The sequence below is a fragment of the Hypomesus transpacificus genome, unplaced genomic scaffold (assembly GCF_021917145.1).
Source record: "Hypomesus transpacificus isolate Combined female unplaced genomic scaffold, fHypTra1 scaffold_30, whole genome shotgun sequence".
Lineage (NCBI taxonomy): Eukaryota > Metazoa > Chordata > Actinopteri > Osmeriformes > Osmeridae > Hypomesus > Hypomesus transpacificus.
In genome coordinates, this window is record NW_025813826.1 from 2,972,120 (window position 1) to 2,994,960 (window position 22,841).

The 22,841-nt window shown below is 42.1% G+C and overlaps 1 pseudogene; it reads left to right on the forward strand.

Annotated features, from left to right (window-relative positions):
* Positions 1 to 208: 208 nt before the first annotated feature.
* On the forward strand, positions 209 to 22,557 carry LOC124463669 (annotated as a pseudogene).
* Positions 22,558 to 22,841: the final 284 nt, after the last annotated feature.

The following is a 22,841-nucleotide window of genomic DNA, read 5'->3' on the forward strand; positions in this document are numbered from 1 at the left end:
GTCTATTTAGTGTATAGTGGGTCTATGTAGTGTATAGTATATGTTGGGTCTATTTAGTGTATTGTATATAGCGGGTTTACGTAGTGTATAGTGTATGGTATATCAGAATCAGAATCAGAATGGGATTTATTCGCCATGAAAGTTTGCACAGACAAGGAATTTACTTTGGCAAGAAGGTGCATACAATAAACATGTAGGAACCTAAAATTTAAATATAAATATAAGTTGCCATATTACAATATAAATACAAAAGATACAAATATTACAAAAAGTACAAATATAGTGGGTCTGTGTGTCTAGTCTTTCAACAACAGTCGGATAGCTATATAGCCTATCCTCCTCTCCTCCTCTTCATCATCCCTGGTCAGAAAGAGTTGACAGGTAAAAAGTAATTCCCAGTGTTCACATCTTCATTGCATGGACTTGGTAGTTAATGACTTCAGAACATCACTTAAATATAGGAAACAAGCACCCAGAGGTCCTCAAGACTGAATCAGATATGATTCAAGTCAAATAAGGTTAGTGTCGTAATATTCCTGGGCATGATTCACAGCAGCACATTGATTCTGGAAAAGGGTTCTGTAGTCAAAACAGTAAATCTTCAACATCCATGGGTGTAGATATGGGATTGTAATAATGTTTTGATACCACAGCAATTTGAATTAAATAGATGTGTAAGGCTGGTGTTTTCACATGGTTGTGACTAGTGCTCAATGTTATTGTTGCACTAGTTATTATGAGGTGTCAATGATAATCTTGTCCATTGTACCGGGGTTTGCTCGTTGAAGAATAAGGGTTTTAAGAGTAGAGCGGATCACATGACATGAGTGATCAGAACACACAAATTAAAATTAAACACAATGATTTATTGGAATAAATGGAGATTTAATGAACAGTAATGGAAATCGTTGGAAATGGTTATTGGTTTTAGTAACAGTTTGATGGGATAACAGATAAAACAAAACAAACAATGTGTCAGATGGAAAGAGCGGGAAGGGGGAGGAGAGGAAGAAGCGAGGCCTTTGTCTAATAACAGGGATGTCTAGTGGTGAATTTACAGGAGTTAGTTTTACGTGTAGGTCTAATCAAAACACACACAATATCAATTGCTTCATGCCAATGTTACTAATAACATTTTGTGAGATTTTGTAAATCCATTCAATGTCTGTTTTGGATGAATCCTTTGTTTAATCCAGAGTTTTCTGGAGTAGGGAGAGGTTGAGGAAGGCGGGCCATTTGTCTGGCCCTTCTCCCTCACCGTTGGAGAAGGAGACGCCAGGTCTGGTATCAACCTGTTGAGGCTCATCCAGAAAGATAATGGCATTGTATGACGGTGATACAACAGTTCTTGTGCTCATGTGGTCGGCAGTACTGTGTCTTACTGAGGTGATCAGAAATGACTGTGTCAATGGTTCTACTGTGCTACAACATATTAATTTAGAAACATCTTTTGTCACTTAAAGTCTAAATTTTAAGAAATGTTTGAACTTGATTTTACTAAGCAACACACAATCCACTGTCTCCAGTGATCCACAATGGCCACAAGGAAAAGAAAGCAACTGTTGAAAACTCTGGAGCAGCTGAAGGAAAAGGAGCTGAAGCTGTTTAAATGGCACCTGCATGATGATCCAGATGGGTTGAATCCCATCCCAAAGAACAAGTTGGAGAATGCTGATGAAATGGACACAGTGGATAGGATGGTGGAGAGATACTCACTTGAAGGAGCTCTGAAGATCACTGTGAAGATCCTGAGGGAAATGGATCAGAATAATTTTGCTGAGCGGCTGATAAGTAAATGTTTATGGGTATTATTAGTATTTTTTCCACAAATTGGAATAAAAAACAACAATACTGTAATAATGCATGTTGCAATCTCATAAATTGGTATGCATTATATCTAGAAATATGTTGTATTCACTCCCAGAAATACAGTGTAGAGGAGATGTTGCTCTCCTTTCTGAGTCTGCAGTGTTATTCTGCATGTGTATCTATCACTCAGGACTGCAGACACTGTAAGGTCGACTGACACCCTTTTCATAACTAAACAAGGTGACATTATATTAATGGTAGTCCAGCACGCTAACACCAACCCCAGTCCACACAGGACAGGAAACCCAGCACAGACACAGGACATGATCCTTACATGGCACCCACAGCTCCACAGAGTGGAACACCTGAGAGGATGAGACTGTGCAGCTCTGACTCTTCCTGTCTTCTCTCTCCTCACAGGTGTCAGTGGTGCTGAGGATGGAGGTGGGAACAGTTCAACTTCCTGTCTTCCTCAGGAAGTCCAGGGTTCCTCCAACACGACTGAGACTGGAGGCCATGTTGCTGCTCCTGGTGGAAACACCTCAGAGCATGGTACATAAGAAATGATCATGATGAAATAGACTGTCATGGTACATAAGAAATAATAATGATGAAATAGACTGTCAGGGTACAAACCCTTGTTAGTCTCCCTGTTCATTACACCCGTAAATTAACATTAGGCTCAAGACTAAACCATATGATGTACTGTTAGTGTATGTCTTTATAGTCTAAATTCTACAGCAGGAACAACACTGTTCATATACTGTATGTCTTTATAGTCTAAATTCTACAGCAGGTACAACACTGTTCATATACTGTATGTCTTTATAATCTGTATTATACAGCAGGTACAACAGTGTTCATATACTGTATGTCAGGGAAAAATGCACCTTGAAAAGTAACATCTATCTCATCTTATCAGTCATAATAATTTTGTAAACCAACACTAGTCGAGATGGGAGAGTCAAACCAGCATTGATACAGGCAAACACAAACTATTCAAGAATTCTCGTTTAACACAATGAAGCACCAGACTAGTCCTGTCTCTAAATACTGTATTCAAAAGCAATATCTACTGCATATGTTGAGCTATGAAGGTATTAATAGTGGTACTATTATACGGATTTAGGAGATATTCTTTTCAGTTAGACGACCTGCATCTGAAGGCATGTTAATACAGATAAAAATGTTTGTTTGTTAATCCAGGTGTTAGTGATCAAGTCAACCAAGTGATCAAACAACTCAAATCTGAACTGAAAAAGACGTTTGAAACTGTGTTTGAGGGCATACCTGAACATGGATATCCAACTCTTCTCAATAAGATCTACACAGATCTCTACATCACAGAGGGTAAATGTGGAGGGATCAGTAAAGAACATGAGGTGAGACAGATTGAGACAGCATCCAGGAAATCAGCAAGACCAGAGACAGTCATCACATGCAACAACATCTTTAAACCCTCAGCTGGACGAGACACACCTATCAGAATTGTTCTGACAAAAGGAGTTGCTGGCATTGGAAAAACTGTCTCTGTGCAGAAGTTCATCACGGACTGGGCTGAGGGACTAGCCAATCAGGAAATCCAGATAATCTTTCCTCTGCCGTTTCGAGAGCTGAATTTGTTGGATGAAATAGAGCTCAGTCTGATGGAACTTCTACATTACTTCTCCATGGAAATGAGAGAATCTGGAATCTCCGACTACAACAAGTACAACGTTCTGTTTGTCTTTGACGGTCTGGATGAGTGTCGACTGCCATTAGCCTTCAATAAGAATAAGATATGCAATGATGTCACAAAGTCCACCTCAGTGGATGTGCTGCTGACCAACCTGATCAGAGGAAAGCTGCTTCGCTCTGCTCGCATCTGGATCACCACTCGACCTGCAGCAGCCCATCAGATCCCTCCTGAGTGTGTTGACCTGGTGACAGAGGTACGAGGGTTCAATGACCCACAGAAGGATGAGTACATCATGAAGAGATGCAGTGATAAGAAGCTGGCCAGGAGAATCATCTCACACATCAAGGCATCAAGGACTCTCTACATCATGTGCCACATTCCAGTCTTCTCTTGGATTTGTTTTAAAGTCCTTGAAGACATGCTGAGAACAGAGAAGAAAGGGGAATTGCCCAAGACCCTGACTGAGATGTACACAACCTTCCTGGTGTTACAGATCAAGCAGAAGAAGGTGAAGTATCATGGGAAAACTGAGACAGATCCAGACTGGGATGAAGAGAACATTAAGAGCATTCTGTCACTGGGAAAACTGGCCTTTCACCAGCTGGACAAAGGCAACCTGATCTTCTATGAGAAAGACCTGACAGAGTGTGGCATTGATGTCCGTGATGCCTCAGTGTACTCAGGAGTGTTTACACAGATCTTCAGAGAGGAGAGAAAAGTAATCCAGCAGAAGGTGTTCTGCTTTGTCCATCTGAGCTTTCAGGAGTTTCTGGTTGCTGTGTTTGTGTTTCTCTCATTTATCAACCACAATGAGAATCTGATGTCTCAGTCCACCTCAGACACATCTGACAGTCATGAGCCCATCTTCACATATGACAGTGATGAGTCCATCTCAAGCCATCTGACAGTGATGAGTCCATCTCAGTCACATCTAACGTGTACAAGAGTGCTGTGGACAAGGCCTTGCAGAGTAAGAATGGACACCTGGACCTTTTCCTCCGCTTCCTCCTGGGCCTCTCAATGGAGTCCAATCAGTCTGACTTACAAGGCCTACTGACTCATACAGTAAGCAACACACAGAGCTGGGACGAAACAGTCGACTACATCCATAAGATGATCCAAAAGAAACCCTCTCCAGAGAGATGCATGAATCTGTTCCACTGTCTGAATGAACTGGATGACCATTTTCTGGTGGAGGAGATCCAGCAGTACCTGAGCTCAGGAAGTATCTCCAGTAAGAAGCTCTCATCTACAGAGAGGTCAGCTCTGTTCTTTGTGTTGCTGACCTCAGAAGAGAAGATGGACGTGTTTGACCTGAAGATATGCTCCAGATCAGAGGAAGGTCTTCTGAGGCTCCTTCCAGTGGTCAAAGACTCCAAAACTGCTCTGTATGTATAAAGCTATTTTAATAATGATATGATTCAGGACATATTGTGATGTGATATCTGTTTATCGTATGATCCTATCGTACAAACTATGACTCTGATGATGTGTCATGTTCTCCTTATGTCATGTAGGCTGAATGACTGTAACCTCTCAGAACGGTGCTGTGAAGCGCTGGCCTCAGCTCTCCCCTCCTCAGAGCTTACAGAGCTGGACTTGAGCAACAACAACCTGGGGGATTCAGGCATGAAGCTGCTCTCTGCTGGACTGGGGAATCCACTCTGCAAACTGGAGACACTGAGGTCTGTATTTATGTTCTACATGAGTCAATAGCTAGGTTACAATAGCATAATGTCTTCATATGATTGATTTTAGACAAAATAATGTATTCCAAGATTAAGATATGCTTTCTGTCATCAGTGAGGACTAGTTTGATAAGTGTTTGATGGTATTCTGCATACCTTGGTTGTAACAAGTGGTTATTTGAGTTATTGTTGCCTTTCTATTCTCTTGAAACGGTCTGCCCATTCTCCTCTGACCTCTGACACCAACAAGGTATTTTGGACCACACAACTGCCGCTCACTGGATATTTTCTCCTTTTCGGACCATTCTCTGTAAAACCTAGAGATGGTTGTGCGTGAAAATCCCAGTAAAACAGGCAGAAACAGAACGTCAATAGACAGTTCCGTCGACTGAATTCCAACGCACAAAGCACTTCTATTCTGTCCTTTTTCAGTAACATAAGTGCAGACTTTTCATCTCACAATATGACCCAGCATGAATGGATTTACGTGTTTACTTAATATCCCACAAATGTATTAATTTAAATAAACAAGTTAATAAATAATGTCACTTTAACTGTTTTGGTTAAAGTCATTGGTTAATTAACATAAAATAAGGCCTAAACTAAGCAATGGGTCTTGACAAGTTTTAATCAATTATGGCGTATCCGTTCTTTGACAACCCTGTGGAAGAAGGTGTTCAGATCATACAAAGAGTGTTTATCCCACCAGCCCAACGGGTCTTCAGAAACAGAAGTAATGCTTCCCTGACCAGTATCTGTGGAAGAGGTATAGGTTCAGCAGGCCCAGCGTAGTTTATCTACATAGATTGTATTGTCATTCTTTAAAAAAAAGAATTGAGAGAAAAACACTTTAGTCTTCAGTGGATGGATACATGAAAGTTTGCTGTTAGAAGATAAACGGTCTCTGGATAAAGCCATACAGATTGCTAATTGTTTCTCGATCCTCAAGGTGTGGAGCTTAGAAGAGCGCAGCGTCTTAGGCGCCGGCAGTACAACACTAAAGGTCCTAATGCTCTTTGGCACATCGACTCCTACAACAAATTGAAGCCGTATGGTATAGGAATAAATGGATGCATCGATGGTTTCAGTCGTTTTGTTGAATGGATGGAAGCATACACAACAAATAACGACCCCAAGGTGATAGCTGACTATTATATTCAATGCATTACGCGCCGGGGTGGGTGTCCAGAGAGAATGCGTGCGGACAATGGCACTGAAAACGGACATGTAGCAAACATGCAATGTTTCTAAGGAGAAACCACACCGACGCTTTCGCTAAAGACAATAATTGTATTTATGGACGCAGTACGGCCACCCAACGCATTGAATCCTGGTGGGGAATACTAAGAAAACAAAGCGGTCAGTTTTGGATGAACATGTTCAAAGCCTTCCAGGCCAGCCAAGATGTGCATGGAGGTCGTCCAGTCCTCATGTACACAGTCCCAGAAGTGTACGTTGCTGAGGACAAGCTCAAAACAGTGGCACTTGAGGAGTTGTCTGTGTGCAAGGACGAGTGCACACCCAAGAGTCAGTTCCCTTGTGATGAGACTGTTTTCGAGCTCTGTGTATTACTAATGCAGGAGAATGGATGGGATGCTCCTACAGATCCTTTTGATGCTGCAGAACTGTACACCTCACTTAGAACAGTGATATTGCAAAATATCTCAAGATGGGCTTTACTTGTCCCCATATAAGCTACTGTGTTGCATTCATATTATTATATGTTACTCGTGGCTTAAAGAATGTCTAGAGGCCAATGCAGTTATTGTTGCCAGAAAGAACTATAAACATCTCTCACAACTCCTGAGCCAGTGCCATTTTCTTCTGTATTATTAGGAAGTAGTCATTTTATAATCAAGGATTGTGTCGGCACTGCTGGATCCAAGAATTCATTGATCATTTCATTCAGGCAGTTACCATGGTGTATGGTTACAATCTTTGGCGGTCTTGACATAGGGGGTGGCTGTTGTGGGGACCCATCTCTGGACAAAAGTGAAGTAGAGGGTGGCTGTTGTGGGGACCCATCTCTGGACAAAAGTGAAGTAGAGGGTGGCTGTTGTTGGAGCATGCCCTCAAAATCATATGGCTCTGTGTCATTTTCGTCACTTGAATGTGTACTGCCGCCTGGACCAAATGTAACTTCATAGTCAGATACAGTGCCCTCCAAAAGTATTGGAACAGTGAGGCCAATTCCTTTATTTTTGCTGTAGACTGAAAACATTTGGGCTTGACATCAAACGATGAATGTGAAACCAGAGATCAACGTTTCAGCTTTTATTTCCAGGTATTTACATCAGGATCTGATGCACAAATTCGAAAATATCACCTTTTTGTTCGAACCCACCCATTTGTCACGTGAGCAAAAGTATTGGAACATATGACTGACAGGTGTGTTTTGTTGCCCAGGTGTGTCCTATTACATACATTATTCAATCAATAAATACCACTGAATGTCTACACTCAGGTTCAGATTGGGTAAGATAGGTTTTGTCTATGCAGACTGTATTCAGAGGTGAAAACAACATGAAAACCGGAGCGCTGTCTTTGGGTGAAAAACAAGCAATTGTGAGTCTTAGAGAAGATGGAAAATCAATCAGAGCCATTGCAGAAACATTGGCCATAGCCAGTACAACCATTTGGAATGTCCTGAAGAAGAAGAAAACTACTGGTGTACTAAGTAACAGACGTCGAACAGGTAGACCAAGGAAAACATCAGCAGTTGATGACAGAAACATTGTGAGAGCTGTAAAGAAAGACCCTAAAACAACTGTTAGTGAGATCAGCAACAACCTCCAGATGGCAGGAGTGAAGGTATCACTATCTACTGTTCGCAGAAGACTTCATGAACAAAAGTACAAGGGCTACACCAGAAGATGCAAACCACTCATTAGCAAGAAGAATAGGAAGGCCAGGCTGGAATTTGCCAAAAAGTACAGAGATGAACCTCAAAAATTCTGGGACAAAGTTTTATGGACTGATGAGACAAAGATTAACTTTTACCAAAGTGATGGAAAGGCTAAAGTTTGGAGAAAGAAAGGAACTGCTCATGATCCCAAACACACAAGCTCATCTGTGAAACACGGTGGAGGTAATGTCATGGCTTGGGCTTGCATGGCTTCTTCTAGGACGGGCTCATTAATCTTCATTGAGGATGTAACACATGATGGCAGCAGCAAAATGAACTCGGAAGTCTACAGAAACATTTTGTCTGCCAATTTAAGGAAAGATGCAACCAAACTGATTGGCAGAGCCTTCATCATGCAGCAAGATAACAACCCAAAACACACTGCCAAAACAACAAAGGAGTTCATCAGGGGCAAGAAATGGAAGGTATTAGACTGGCCAAGTCAATCTCCAGACTTAAACCCTATAGAGCATGCATTTTACCTGCTTAAGAGGAGACTGAAGGGAGGAACCCCACAAAACAAACAACAACTGAAAGAGGCTGCAGTGAAAGCCTGGGAAAGCATCAAAAAGGAAGAATGCAAAAGTTTGGTGACGTCAATGGGTCACAGACTTGCTGCAGTTATTGAAAGCAAAGGATTTGCAACTAAATATTAAGTCTTATTCACTTAAATATGTTTTAAGTATATCTGTTCCAATACTTTTGCTCACATGACAAATGGGTGGATTCAAACAAAATGTGATATTTTCTTAGTTGTGCATCAGATCCTGATGTAAATACCTGGAAATAAAAGTTGAAACGTTGATCTCTGGTCTCACGTTCATTATTTGATGTCAAGCCCAAATGTTTTCAGTCTACAGCAAAAATAAAGGAATTCGCCTCACTGTTCCAATACTTTTGGAGGGCACTGTACATCCGATTTGAGGTCAATGTTTGGTGTATTTTGCAGCACTATATCTGCTACAATACAGTAGTGATCGGTGATGTCCTGAGCACCTGTGATACCTTTGGAGTCAATGACTGATATTAAAGGGTTGTCCAGTGAGCCACCTTCTATGCCATTGTTTAAGGATTCATAATCTTGCTCATGCAGCAGGAAAGGATCCTGTTCCTGAAAATAATTGGCACTCACTTGACCAACATCATCCTCCTTCTCTTGAACTATACCAGAAGCATCCAGATGCAGTTGATCTAAATCACTATCTTCATCATAATCACTTATCTCTCCTACATTAACAACACCTTCTAACAACAAAGTCTCTGAAGAAAACCAAGCTACAGAGCGCCTTCTTACTATAGCAACTGCCGATGCAGGAGATGCTAAAACACTGACGGACACTATAATAGCAGAGCTAACAAAAACTGTCCTGAAAACCTCCAAGATCTTAAGCCAAGTGTATGACGGAGCCTCACTCATGTCTGGAAGTCGTGGTGGAGTCCAAAAACTCTTACAAGAAAAACTTATAAAAACTTAAAAACATGTAAGAAATACCATATGTGCACGGTTTTTAACCACCAGCTACATTTAGTTGTAGTACATGCAATGTCATCAGAGGAATCAATCGAGGATTTGTTTTGCATGTGTAATGCTTTCTATAAATTCTGTAAAAAACCCACAATCGCTGTTCAATATCAGGGTGTGTGACTCAAGCGCTTGCTTGATCAGCGCTGGACAGGCCACCGTTTTAGTCATTCTTTCCTCATTAGAAGAAATTATTTCACTACTGACGGAGTTAGAAACTGCACGGCCCCATGGAGCAGAAGTTGGAGTTGGATGGAGGCAGTCGGGCTTTTGAGGGAGGTGACCAAGCCAAGCTTCGTATTTATTTACATTTAGTCATTTAGAAGACGCTCTTATCCAGAGCGACTTACAGTAAGTACAGGGACATTCCCCCCACACTTTATGCACAAAGTGCTTGTATTACTGGACCTGCCAAATAAGCTTCTACAGGGAGAAGACACAGAACTGCTTACAGGAATAGGCCTTGTGTCTAGTGCAATCGAGTGCATTCGCAAACTACGTGTGAGGAGACGTTTACCGACTTGTGGAACACTACCACTGCCTGCTGCCAACACAACAGTGACAATGTACCACCTAAACGAAAACGAACATTAAATAAGAAGATGGATCAATATGTGGTTGAAGAGACCGTCGGACAGGGGGACAAAAACGACAAATTGGAACTGAAGAGGTTGTTCTTTAATACACTCGATGTAGTGTTATGCGAAATGGAAGTACACTTCAGTGAGCGTAACACGCAGTTGGCTACTGCGCTTGCAGCGCTGGATCCAGAGAGCGATACCTTTCTTGATACAGATGCTATCAAGCACATCATGGAGTTGACACATTCAAATATCGTTGGAGCTGAATACGCAGTCGCAAATCAGTTCTTGGTCACACAAATGAATAAGGACACACAAGGAGAGAAGTGGACAATTACACGTATCCTCAAAACACAACACAAAACATTGAAGGCCATGCCCAGCGTACGGACTGCTTTCAAACTCGCGCTAACTTTTGGTTCCTCCACTGCCATGTGCGAGAACTCGTTCTCGACTCTTATAACGTTTTCACAGATCATAGACGTGCTATGCTTCATGTACGCAAAGCCCAGGTGGTACAGCTGGCATTTGAAAGGGATCTCACTCGCAAGTGCATAAATGAGTGGAAAGGATTTTGAAGAGGTTCCATTCGGACAGTCGTCGCCTTCCACTCTATTAACCCAGCTTTAGAGTCCAGCTTTGGTTGATTTAGCTTTTTTTAAATCGTATATTGTCTCTTTTGTGTAAATGTTGCACTGAAAAAATATTTGATCTGATATGGCCAGTGTTGGTATGTGCTTGGCTATGATTTGCATGTAAATCTTTTATGATAGATAATTGTTGTAATACGATCAAATGGAAAATGAAATGAAATATAGTTATAAAAATGACTAAATGTAAATGTCATGAACGTGTTTTCAGAAAACCTGAAAAAAAAAGAGAAAAGTTGTCCTGACTCAATTATTCCCATCTCCTCTAAAGCATATTCCTTTAATACTGGCATTGGCTATAAATTAAATGTCAAGATGGATACACTTTCCTGCAGAATATGCAGGTCTGCTCTTATTTTGACTCTCATACATGCTTTGTAAATGCGTGCCCCCCTTGAGAAAAAAAATGCCCACCCATTGAATTTTTTTTAAAGATGTAAATGCAATCTCCCACATTGTGGTGCATTTACCACAACTATTTACCATAGTTGTTATACATATACTGAGGGGCTGGACATTAAAATATTTTGAAAACTAAACTTCCAAATAAGCAATGGGACATCTTCAACTACCTGTCACCTTTCAGCACTCAGCTCAGCAACAGAGCTGTCTCCACTGCAACAGAGCTGTCTCCACTGCCCCTGCATGCTGCCCCTGACTCACTCTCTACCACCTATATCAGGAGACATGGAGATGCATTGAGCATTCTTTCATATTGATAATAATAAGCTTAATGTAGATTGTTCATATGAAGATTTCTGAGATGTCAATCATATTATCAGCATATACAATTCACAATTGGTATAGGTTTAGTAGCCTAATAATTATTAACTAAAGCATGACTGGACAGTTCAGAAATGATCAAATGTGTGTTCAAACCTGTAGTCTTTTCCACAGATCACATCCTTAGGATGTAAGCTCAGAAAATACATGGTTTAGGTGGTTGAATCAGTTTCCCTAAATGGCACAGCCCAAAAAAGTATCAGCCATATAGCCTACTCCATTAACCAATACCTAATTTATTATGCATGGGCAGCATACTAATATGGAGAGATGGAAGTGTCTTTTGTCTCATTAGATAACATCCTGAGGGTATAAGCTTTCAGAGGATATGGTTTAATGGTTGAATCAGTTTTGCCTTCATGTTACAGACTAACATGTAGCAATAGAATTCTGCAAATTGCCAAAATTACAAGTTGAGCAACCTTATTTAATTTGGAAGACAATTCTGAAATCAAGGTTTTTCTTTTCTTCTTCTTTCTTTTCTTCTTTTTTTCAGTCGTTAGAAAAACTAGCATGTTAACTAAGGTTAACGCCATATTAGCTCACGGTTGTTATGGCAATAAAAAAAACACCAGCAATTTCTATTGTAGCTACTTGTAAAAAAATCCTTGTCATCTTGTTCTGCCTGAAACAGACGCCTAGGTCTGAACACAGCCAAAAACACAACATATTTCAGACCCAGATAAAAAAATCAACAAATGCTGTTCCACTTGTAATGGGTAAATAAAGTATGGTATTGCCTAGTGCTAGATGTAGGTAAACAGCTTGCTTATCTGGCTAGCAATAATCATAATGTTTGCAGAATGATCTTTGTGACTTAACTAATGCTATTATAGTCAGAGAATGTCTCATAAAGGTGCTTTGGCCACTGAAGGAAAAACTGGGCAACTTTGACTTACTCGAAAAACTCTTCCTCGAAAAAACCCTCTTTATGTCCATCTCGTCTGTGGAACAGTCATGTCTGAAGTGCTAGCTACAAGCGCGTATTGCTATGGGTATTCTCCCTACTGATAAAGTGGAACGAATTTGATTGTGAAGCAATGGAAAGATCGCTGGACTAGTAGACCAGTCATGCACTAATATTTTTATGGCAAATGTGGGGGGGGTCCAAACAACTTTTTTGGGGGGACCCCCCCAAGTTACATTGCGGCGACGCCCATGACTGTAGCCTACTACTACACACTGCCAGTGGACGAGCCGAGTCTGTGACTCTGAGGCTAACGTCAAAACAAGACGCGGTTTCACTCAAATTCCAAGTTTTACACAAATAACAAAAATATGCTGACCTGCTGGCTATCTTCGCAATCGCCATATCTTTAAAACACTGCTCTCCATTTGGATGTAGAATTGACCCTGGTACGAAATTAAGAAAATACTCATCAGACGCAGATCGACAACCCTGTTGTTGCTGCCGCAATCGTCAATGGAGGCTGACGGGCCTCTCACGTAGCAAACAAATCAACGTTTTTACAGCAACCTACATTAAAATATCACCACCTGGCTGTCTTCACAATAGTCCTATCGTCATAAAATTTCCCTCTTTAAGTTTTTTCGTGTAAAATTGAACTATAAAATTAACTACGAAAATACTACTATGACGCTTTCTAGCATGGCTGCCACCTAAAAGACTAGGCGGTCTCACGGGCGACCCGCACCTGCTGTCGCGTCCTGGCTGTCGGAATCGATCCAAATAGCAGCACAATTCGCAAAAATATTGGTGGGGACAATTTTGTCATTTTCAAATGTTGGTGGGGACAAGTACCTAGCGTTCCCCCCTAAATCTACGCCCATAGGCGGCAATGATATACGCTACGTCGAGCTGTCATAGAACTCGGTTTAGAGAGAATTTAGGTGAGTTCGACTTCATGCGGCGCCGACATGCATGAAGTCTAACTTTTTAAAGGGAGAGGTCACGTGGCCGTGAGCATTGCTTTCTGCAATGGTGGATAGATACAAATTTGCACTATTGAACTGTACTTCACTTAGGTTAGATAGGTTATAGGGTTGAAACAGGTTTTTTGTGCATTTAGTGTATGTCTCGACTCGGACTGCTTAAGAACAGAGGCTATAGCCCCAACTCATTGGTTGTGTTCATTAAAGTCAAGTGTGGGACTTGTATACTAATGTTTTTGGAGCGGGCTTTATAGCAGACGTCCTGATGTTCCATGGAACTACTACCACCAAACTGAACACAAACGAAACCTTCTTGAACTGGGGGGAAAGGTCACTGTCTAATGAGGGGGAAGAGCAGCTATGACAGCACCTGCCAAATGAACCCCTCTGTGCTGACTCACTCTGGAGGTCCAGATGGATTCTGTCCCAACATTGATCCTCTTTCTACAGGCTGTCAGGCTGTCTGGTCACAGAGGAAGGCTGTGCTTCTCTGGCCTCAGCTCTGAGGTCCAACCCCTTCCACCTGAGGGAATTGGACCTGAGCTACAATCATCCAGGAGAAAAAGGATTGAAGCTGCTCTCTGCTGGACTGGAGAATCCGCACTGCAGACTGGAGAAACTCAAGTAAGGAGATGTTTGTGTTTTTACACACTTCTTAATGTAATGTTGCTTAACACAGGCCTTGCATTTCATGATGATACAATTACAGACTGCATGTTTAATTAGGACAGTGGGTTAGGAAGAGAGAAACCCTATATAATCTACAATAGCCTTTAGTGCAATTATGATTATATAGCTACAATCATAATTGTATTTCCTGGGGTCTATTCCAGAAATGGATGTAAGTGAAAACAGTGCGTTTGTTAACCCTGAGATGAGGGAAACTCATCTGGATTTTCTGTTCCAGAAAGAGAGGAAACACAAACTCTGGTTAAGTTACCACGGTAACTGGTGGTAACTAACCTAACTTGCTTGCTGGCAACTTTGGTTTAACAAACCATGAATTTCTCCCTCTCCCCTCCCTCATGCCGAGCCTGAAGCAACTATCAGACATGGGGTGGGGCGGGTGGGGCGGGCGGGGCGTCGGCATCCAATTCATTTTCAATGAAAACCAGGCGTTGACGCTTGCGTAGGGCATTGTGGGAAGGCGAGCGGGGCGTCGACGCTCGCGTAGGGCATTGTGGGAAGGCGAGCGGGGCGTCGAAAGTTGGATTTTCTCAACTTTATGTAAATGAGGAGCGTGAAAACGCTAGCGTTGGCCAATCGGGTTGGTTTCTTGTTTCTTGTAACGTAGCAACTATTGGTCATGGTAAACATTTCTCAAACACTCAGACTTGTTTTATACGCCTCTGTACGATTAAAGAGACGTTAACAAAAAATGTATACCTGGCGCAGGGTTGCCGAGGTTGTCGGTGTCCCTGGTGTGTTAAATTCAGTCTCGTCACTTTAGCTAGCTACAGTACGTAACCTAGCTCTAACTTTCTTCTGTGATAGCTGCATACTGTACTAGTTTAGCTACAGTAGTGTAGTTTACCCGGCACACGATTGACATTCAACGTTGAAATGCTGGTTGGCAGTCACTCGCTAGCCATACAGTAAATGTGAAGTGGCCATAACCTAGCGAATGTTACTGGAAAAATGTTTGAAGTGCTGTACAGTACTGTAGCCTATAGCCTAGTTGACAAGATCAGGCAACATCTGTCAGCATATCTGATTCCTTGCATCATGCCGTGTAAAAGCTGTATTTTGATTGAGACAGGAGCACCTATATATCAATAATGATCGCTATTGTAAATACATGAACCCAAGTCTGCACACTTGTCCATCACACTGTTTTACACAAACTACAACAGTGACCTTAGTGAACTACAACTCTGTATTAACTTTTTTAACACGCCCCCGAGCGTGTTGCACTGTGGGAAGGCCAGCGGTACAGAGCGTTAAAAAACGCTGCAGTGTAAACGCATGTTGGGGGCACAGGCAGAACATGTAGGGGCCTACACCTTAAACTGACCTGCAAAGCAATTATTCAAATTTTCCCCATTTTAAATGTATTACTGATAATGTGCTATTTTATTTTAGTTTGCGGTAGGGCTGTGCGATAAGACCAAAATCTCATATCCTGATATAGATCCTTTCAGATCCCGATAACGATACATAACACAATATGGCACATTTTCTTTCAATTCAATGAATAAATAGTTGATATAAATTGACCACATGGAGGCTGTAAATTGCGGCCATTTTGGTTGCATAAGCTCTCGAAATATTATCTGTGTGACCTCAGAATATATTTGGGAGTGTAGCAGACTATTAGTACATAATTCAGTGGACAGGTTCAAGTGAACACTGCACCTTTAAGGGTGCAGTGAGGTCTGGGCTACGTTGTGGGTCGCTAGCATAGACTGTATATATATAATGGACGTTCTCATCGTGATTTCACCCTATTGGTTTGTGAAAGCCCGTTTTGAAGCCTCGATTTTTGCACTTCCTGGTTGCGTACTTGTGTTTTTGGAGCCAGAAGTGACCATATTTGGAACAGAGGGTGAAGTTGTGGAGGGGCGAAGGGCGTGTGGCTTCATTTTTCAGCCCCAAAGATAGCTAGCTACGTTTTCTGTTCAAAAAGTATTGTCCATGTGGGCCTTCGCGACTAAACGTTTAAATTTCTCTACAAAATTCTGGCTAATTGCACAGTTGTAAGAGATACTCGCACCATCAACAACAAAAATCTCGCAAAAATCCATCTTTCAGTGTAGAGCCCTGTCATCAACCCAATTGTTGTTGAAGCCGTATAACACATAAGGATGACATGAAATTCTCCAGTTTTCCATGCAGAGCTAACCTGGTATTTAGTAGTTAAGGCCGCCTTAACTACGTTGTCCCAATTTTTTTTATTATTAGTAATGGTGTGTTACTCTGTCCTGTTTGCTCCCTTTTATTCCAAACCGTCCCTTCTCTGCAGAATGCATTAGTCTATCGTGCAAACGACCCCCCCCCCCCCCCCCCCCCCCCCCCCAGAACACATTAGGCTCTACAACCCCCGCCCCCCTCCATAGGCTTGGATGAGCTCCCTCCAGGGATACCTTCAGCCACTGGCCCCCCGGCGTTCTGGCTCAGAGCCAGCTCTTCTGCCTCTGTCAGAGGTGGTGCCCTCCTCTGCCTTCTTTCTGTTAGTCCACTACAAGTCAAATGTTCATATACTGAGCAGGATTAGGTGAGACAACATCTATGTGTTAAGCAGCATTCTCACAAGTTGAGACAGCCATTGATTGATTTTTACTTGGTTTAATCCTGTCAAATATGATTAAAACAATCATGTGTCTGGCAGGCCTAAGCAAATTATGCCCTACCTGTTCGAATTGATTTTATATTTCATTTTCAGCTGCTGCCAAGTGTGTTTTGTGGCCATAGGATTGTTCCACCATTTGTTCAGCTGTAGTAAGACGTGTGGTTAAATGTCAAATAAATAGACTGCATTCAATTTACTCATTGACCAATTGTCTGTCTTTTGCTGTTGCAGTAGTTGTTATCTTTCAGAAAATGTTTGCATACTCGCCTGCACGCATGAGAAATTCCAGTGAATTAGTATTAAAGGGGCAATTGACTGCAAAACCGATTTTACCTTGTCATAGTTGAATAACGACAGTTCGGTGGGTAAACTGAACATACCGTGAATATCAAAGTCCATTGACACCTGTTTCCTATTCAAATCTCAAAAAGAAAAAATTTGGCTGTAAAACGCTAGCTTTTCAACAAAGCTGCCGGTCCTACCTAGGACCGGTGATCGCCCTCTTATTGGCTCTGGTCCGTATCTTTGTCACGCCCCAGAATTTACATCCAGACCAGCCCGAGGTAGCGTCTAGTTTGGCTGCGCGCTGCTCTGTGTAGGCTACTTATAAGGAATTACAAAGAAGAACGTTTTGAATTATAATAAGGATATTGAAAATGGACCATGGTCGTAAATGCTGTGTTCCAGGCTGTACAGGGAAGGCTAACACTCACAGTCTTCCCAAGGAGCCAAACATTCAACAGGCATGGCTGCTGTTGTCTATGAGAAGATCCCGGCGAAGTTTGACACTCAATCATTCATTTGCTCTGAACATTTCACCCAAGACAGTTTTGACAACCTTGGACAATTTCAAGCAGGATTTGCTAGGAAGCTGAACCTGGAAAGAGGTGCTGTTCCGACCGTATGCTCATTGCAACCGCAAGCTATAAGGACAGTATGATGTTGTGCTAACAGTTATTAGCAATGCTAACGTTTCCTGTATATAGCATACCAGGTAGAATGCTAAATACTTTCTACACACATCAAATGACTCTAGCTAGACTAGCTGTAGTCGACATTAGAAGGGAAGCTTCCGAAAAATAGCCAGAAAACGAACAGCAGTCTGGCTTATTGCTAACGCCTGTCTAGATAATTTATTTGAAAGAACTGGAGAAAGGCAGGTTCTAGATACAGGATACGTTAGCATTGCTAGTAACTGTTACTAGTAACACCTAGACTGTAGGCATGTAAACAAGTTTAGCTTGCTAACGCAAGAGCATAGGTAGAATGTGTGATAATTTAGCCTAGTTTATTGGCAATGGGGCTAACGTTGATTCATGTTCCTGACTGTGTTTCATTCAAATAAATAACCTGTGTAATGAAAATCTACAATTTACCATGCATGTTTGTCCAGATCTTTGTCATGTTATTTTACAGCAAGATATCTAGAGCTAGCCTAGCTAGCTAACTGAAGCCGAGTAGAATCACGATATGGTTTGGTTGCTAAGCTGTAGCCTAACGTTCTACCCACCTAGTAAAGTCAATCCAGTTTGCTTCAACAACAGTGGAAACAAGTATTGTTACAATTTCAAATGATATATAGTCAATCTGTTGAAAACAGTGTTGTGTAGACACAATAGATTTATTTGCGCGTTTTTATTTCAAGTCTTCAACTTCGGTGTTTCAGCAAGTGCCTTGTTGCGTTTTTGCTCCCAGCTTCACTCGTTGATAACCAACCAATCAGCGCGCAGCTTATCTAAATATTAATGAGCATACCATAAAAGGAGAAAAGCTAGTGTTTTTCCCGGGAACATTTCAGAGGATCTGTCAGAGGGCATAGAACAGCACCCGGGCCATGTTCAACCCAACCAATGTTACATACCCTATTCGGAGACCTTAAGGAACAGTGTGAAATACCACCAAAAAACAGTCAATTGCCCATTTAAACTAACTCTGATCAGCTTTTCTGGAACCGATAACTCTGTGCTTCCCATCTCAGGGTTCATCAAGTCAGAGTTCAGGGTTAGGCTCAGAGTTTGTAAAACCTGCTTTCTGGAATACATCTCTGATGATAAACATAGAAACGACATGTTTACTTTAGTCACTTAGCAACAGGTGAAGTGTCATTTCCTCATCATTCCTCTGCTTCTCCCTACAGTGTGGATCATGGTGGAAAGTGCTGGATCAAACCTGGTCTTAGGAAATGTGAGTATTTCATTAATTTCCACACCTCTATTAGGGGGAGAGGATGGGGGGAGAGGAAGTCAGGGGGCTGGGGGGAAATGAGGTGGGGGGGTAGAGTAGATAAGGGGGGTGGGGGGCGAGGAGGTCAGGGGGGTGGGGGGGGAGGATGTCGGGGGGGAGAGGAAGTCAGGGGGTGGGGGGAGAGAGGAGGTGGGGAGAGAGGAGGTCAGGGGGAGAGGAGGTCAGGGGGAGAGGAAGTCAGGGGGAAAAGGGGCTGGGGGGTAGATAATGGGGATGGGGGGAGAGGAGGTCAGGGGGAAGAGACCAGATAAGGGGGGTGGGGGGAGAGGAGGTCTGATCTCCCGATTCGATTACAATTATCATGTCAGCGATTTGATTACTTAATGCGTAAAAAAAAAAATGTTAAAGCCATAAAGGATATTTGAATTGACAGAATGCATTAAGATACTGTATATTTCAATATAATACAGTTTTCTATATTACTGTGAGGTCATGACCAAGAAGACACACGAGAACTGAGTAGGGTGCAAAATATTCAGGGGTTTATTACTTACATTTGAGCGGATTGAACACATGGACAAAGTAATTAAAACCGAGTAGTGAAGATAAAATAATACACGACAGACCAATGCCCCATACGGACAGAGGTCTTACTTCTAGGTTAGTTTTCCTTTCTTCTGCCTCTCCTTGCTCCTCTTGGCACTTAAACAAGACTGGGCTGCCACAATAAATATAGGGAGAGGACACCATACCTCATCCCACTTGATAATTGGAGCAGAATTGGAGCAAACACCCCTACAGCCCAGACAGGGATGGGAGCTTCCCATCCACTATGTAACTCCATTTAAGCATCCCGTTTCCAGTCGGACACCCTTTACTGGGACACGGCAGCCATGCTGCCCTCATGATGATCAAAGAAAGAGGTAACAAAAAGGCTGAAACTAAACTAACAAAGATATGGTAAACCAAAGGCAATAAAGTTGACATGAGAACTAAGGAACAAAAACTATGTGACGTGTTATTTATATGAAGACAGTTGTATGGTGTTGCTGAATGTTAACATGTACATAAAGAAAATAAGGATGTTTAAGTCCCTGTGTGGGCCGCTGTTAGGCATTCATCACAATTACTTCAAATGGTTATGTTTTCACCCAAAAATACAAGAAGTAAGCTATAAACAATCTTTTATAGCTTTTATAGCAACAATTTCGAAAATGAAAGGGGGAGGGCAGGAAGAGGGAGACATTCTAATGCAGGGACGGACTGAGGGAAAAAAGTGGCCCGGGAGTGTCTGTCAGAGACCGGCCCACCCCCCCCCCCCCCCCCCCCCCCCCCCAGGACGAATACATCTTGTGGCGCCCCCTACCCCGCCGGCCGCCCCTAGAGTACACAGAACTCTTGGCTACTATCAGATGCTTATACGTATAACTACACAGCCTTAAGGACTGAATGTCAGCAGAGAAAGACCACACAATAAAGAAACTGGAATCAGATGGTAGAATTAGTATGAACAATATATTAGAAATAAACAGAACAGAACATATGATGGGGTGTGAACATCAGTGGTATCAGTAGTGTTGCATGCTGGGTGTGTGATTGTTTGTGTGTGTAGGGGTGTTGAAGGTGCATAACAAAACAACAAGTTACGTAACAGAACCTAAATTAACTCTAACAGTGCATTAAGGTCAAATGGTAATAAAAAACAATATTAGTATACTGTATATACTTTATCAGTGTTATTATTAGCTCACTACATGAGTAGTTATTGCAGCAGCTCACTCTTTTCTGTAACACCGTCTATGATTTTCTCACTGTCCAGCATCCGCAAAACATCTGTCTGAGTAGACATCAACATAGCCTCCAGGTGCTGTTGAGAGAGTGAGCTCCTGAGCCTGTTTTTGATGTATGTCAGCGTCGAAAAGCTCCAAAAAGTACACAAGTGCATTACATTTAGGTGTACTAAGTATACTTTTTTGTACTTATATTTCCACTATTGGTTAGGACACTCAAAGTGTATTTGATAAATATACTTTAAATAAATGTGCTAAATTGAAATACCTTATTTTTGTACTTAGTATATAAAAGTGTAACTTACAGTGTACCTTGTACCCTGGGTCTTATCTTGGCTCTGGGGCCCCTGGCTGCTGCTCCCAGCAGCAGAATCATCAATCTAGACAACATTAACATTGTTTATAATGTAATTGTTGTGTGTTACACAGTGATTTTAGCATAACAAGCTAGCTGGTTTTTTGACATAAGTTAGTAGAAATGATGAGATTGCCCTCTTTACAACTACCACAATGGATTGTACAGCTTTCTCATCGATTGTGAGCAAGTAAATACGATTGACATGTTAAAATAGATAATCTTCATGATAACAACAGCGCCAGCTTGCTTATTTTACCAGATCACAACGGTCTCAATTTTAGACATTTATCTACCTAATGTTAGCTAGGCTAGCTTGTAGGGAACGTTGCCTCATCTGTGAAAAGCAAGCTAACATGTGACGTCACTCGGCTCGCTCCAACTATTTTCCATATTACACAGTTTGAACATGTATAACGTATAATATATAAAGTTGTCAAGGCAACACGTTATACGTGTTCAAGCTGTGATGTATGGAAACTAGTTGGAGGTGCCAGCGATCATGTCAGAGGAAGGGCCGTTTGGTGATGGAAGTGGGCCGTTATTTTGGACCATCCGAACCCCGTCGGCCCATCGGGGATTCCCCCGGTATCCCCGATGGCCAGTCCGGCCCTGTTCTAATGTGAAGGATGATGATCAGTAATATATTGTGTCTTGATCTCCCCCATCAGATGCCTGTGAGCTCACACTGGACCCAAACACAACACACAGATGCCTCTTTCTGTCTGAGGAGAACAGAAAGGTGACAAGGAAGAGGTGAAAGGAGCAGCCATATCCTGATCACCCAGAGAGATTTGACTACTGGTTACAGGTGCTGTGTAGAGAGGGTCAGTCTGGGCGCTGTTACTGGGAGGTAGAGAAGAGTGGAAATGGGGTTCATATAGCAGTAACATATAAAGGAATCAGCAGGAAAGGAAAGGGTGATGACTGTGGGCTTGGATACAATAATAAGTCCTGGAGTCTGGACTGTAATGATAACAATTACTCTGCCAGGCACAATGAGGGTAACGGCAAACGTGTCCCCTCTTCCAGCTCCCACAGAGTAGGAGTGTATCTGGACTGGCCGGCCGGCACTCTGTCCTTCTACACAGTCTCCTCTGACACACTGACCCACCTGCACACATTCCACAGCACATTCACTGAGCCCCTCTATCCTGGGTTCTGTGTTGGGTATGACTCCTCAATGTCCCTGTGTCAGGTAGAATAGCCCACACACACTCTCACACACTGTGCTCACATAGATGTGATTGAAGATTGAACTGTATACAATTGTAATTGATATCCCAGAGTGTTTGTGAATATTGGTGTGTTTGTTTTGTTTTCATTGTTGAAAAACAACAATCATGTCTTTGATCTCAGTTCTACTGAATGTGATGAACTGAATAGTGTCTGACTGCCTAAATAAGGAGAAATAAAGTTGTTTTATACAGGATGATAAAAGACATGCTGTGTGTTCGATGGTGACCCAGTGGTCCTACACACACACACACACACACACAATGTTAACACTACATTTAGAACCAGTAATGGGACACTATTACCCACTAGAATATACACTGTGTGTTTCTAGTGTGATCCCCTCTCCCCCTGACCTCCTCTCTACCCACCACCTCCTCTCTACCCACCTCCTCCTCTCTACCACCACCTCCTCTCTACCACCACCTCCTCTCTACCACCACCTCCTCTCTACCTACCACCTCCTGACCTCTGAGCT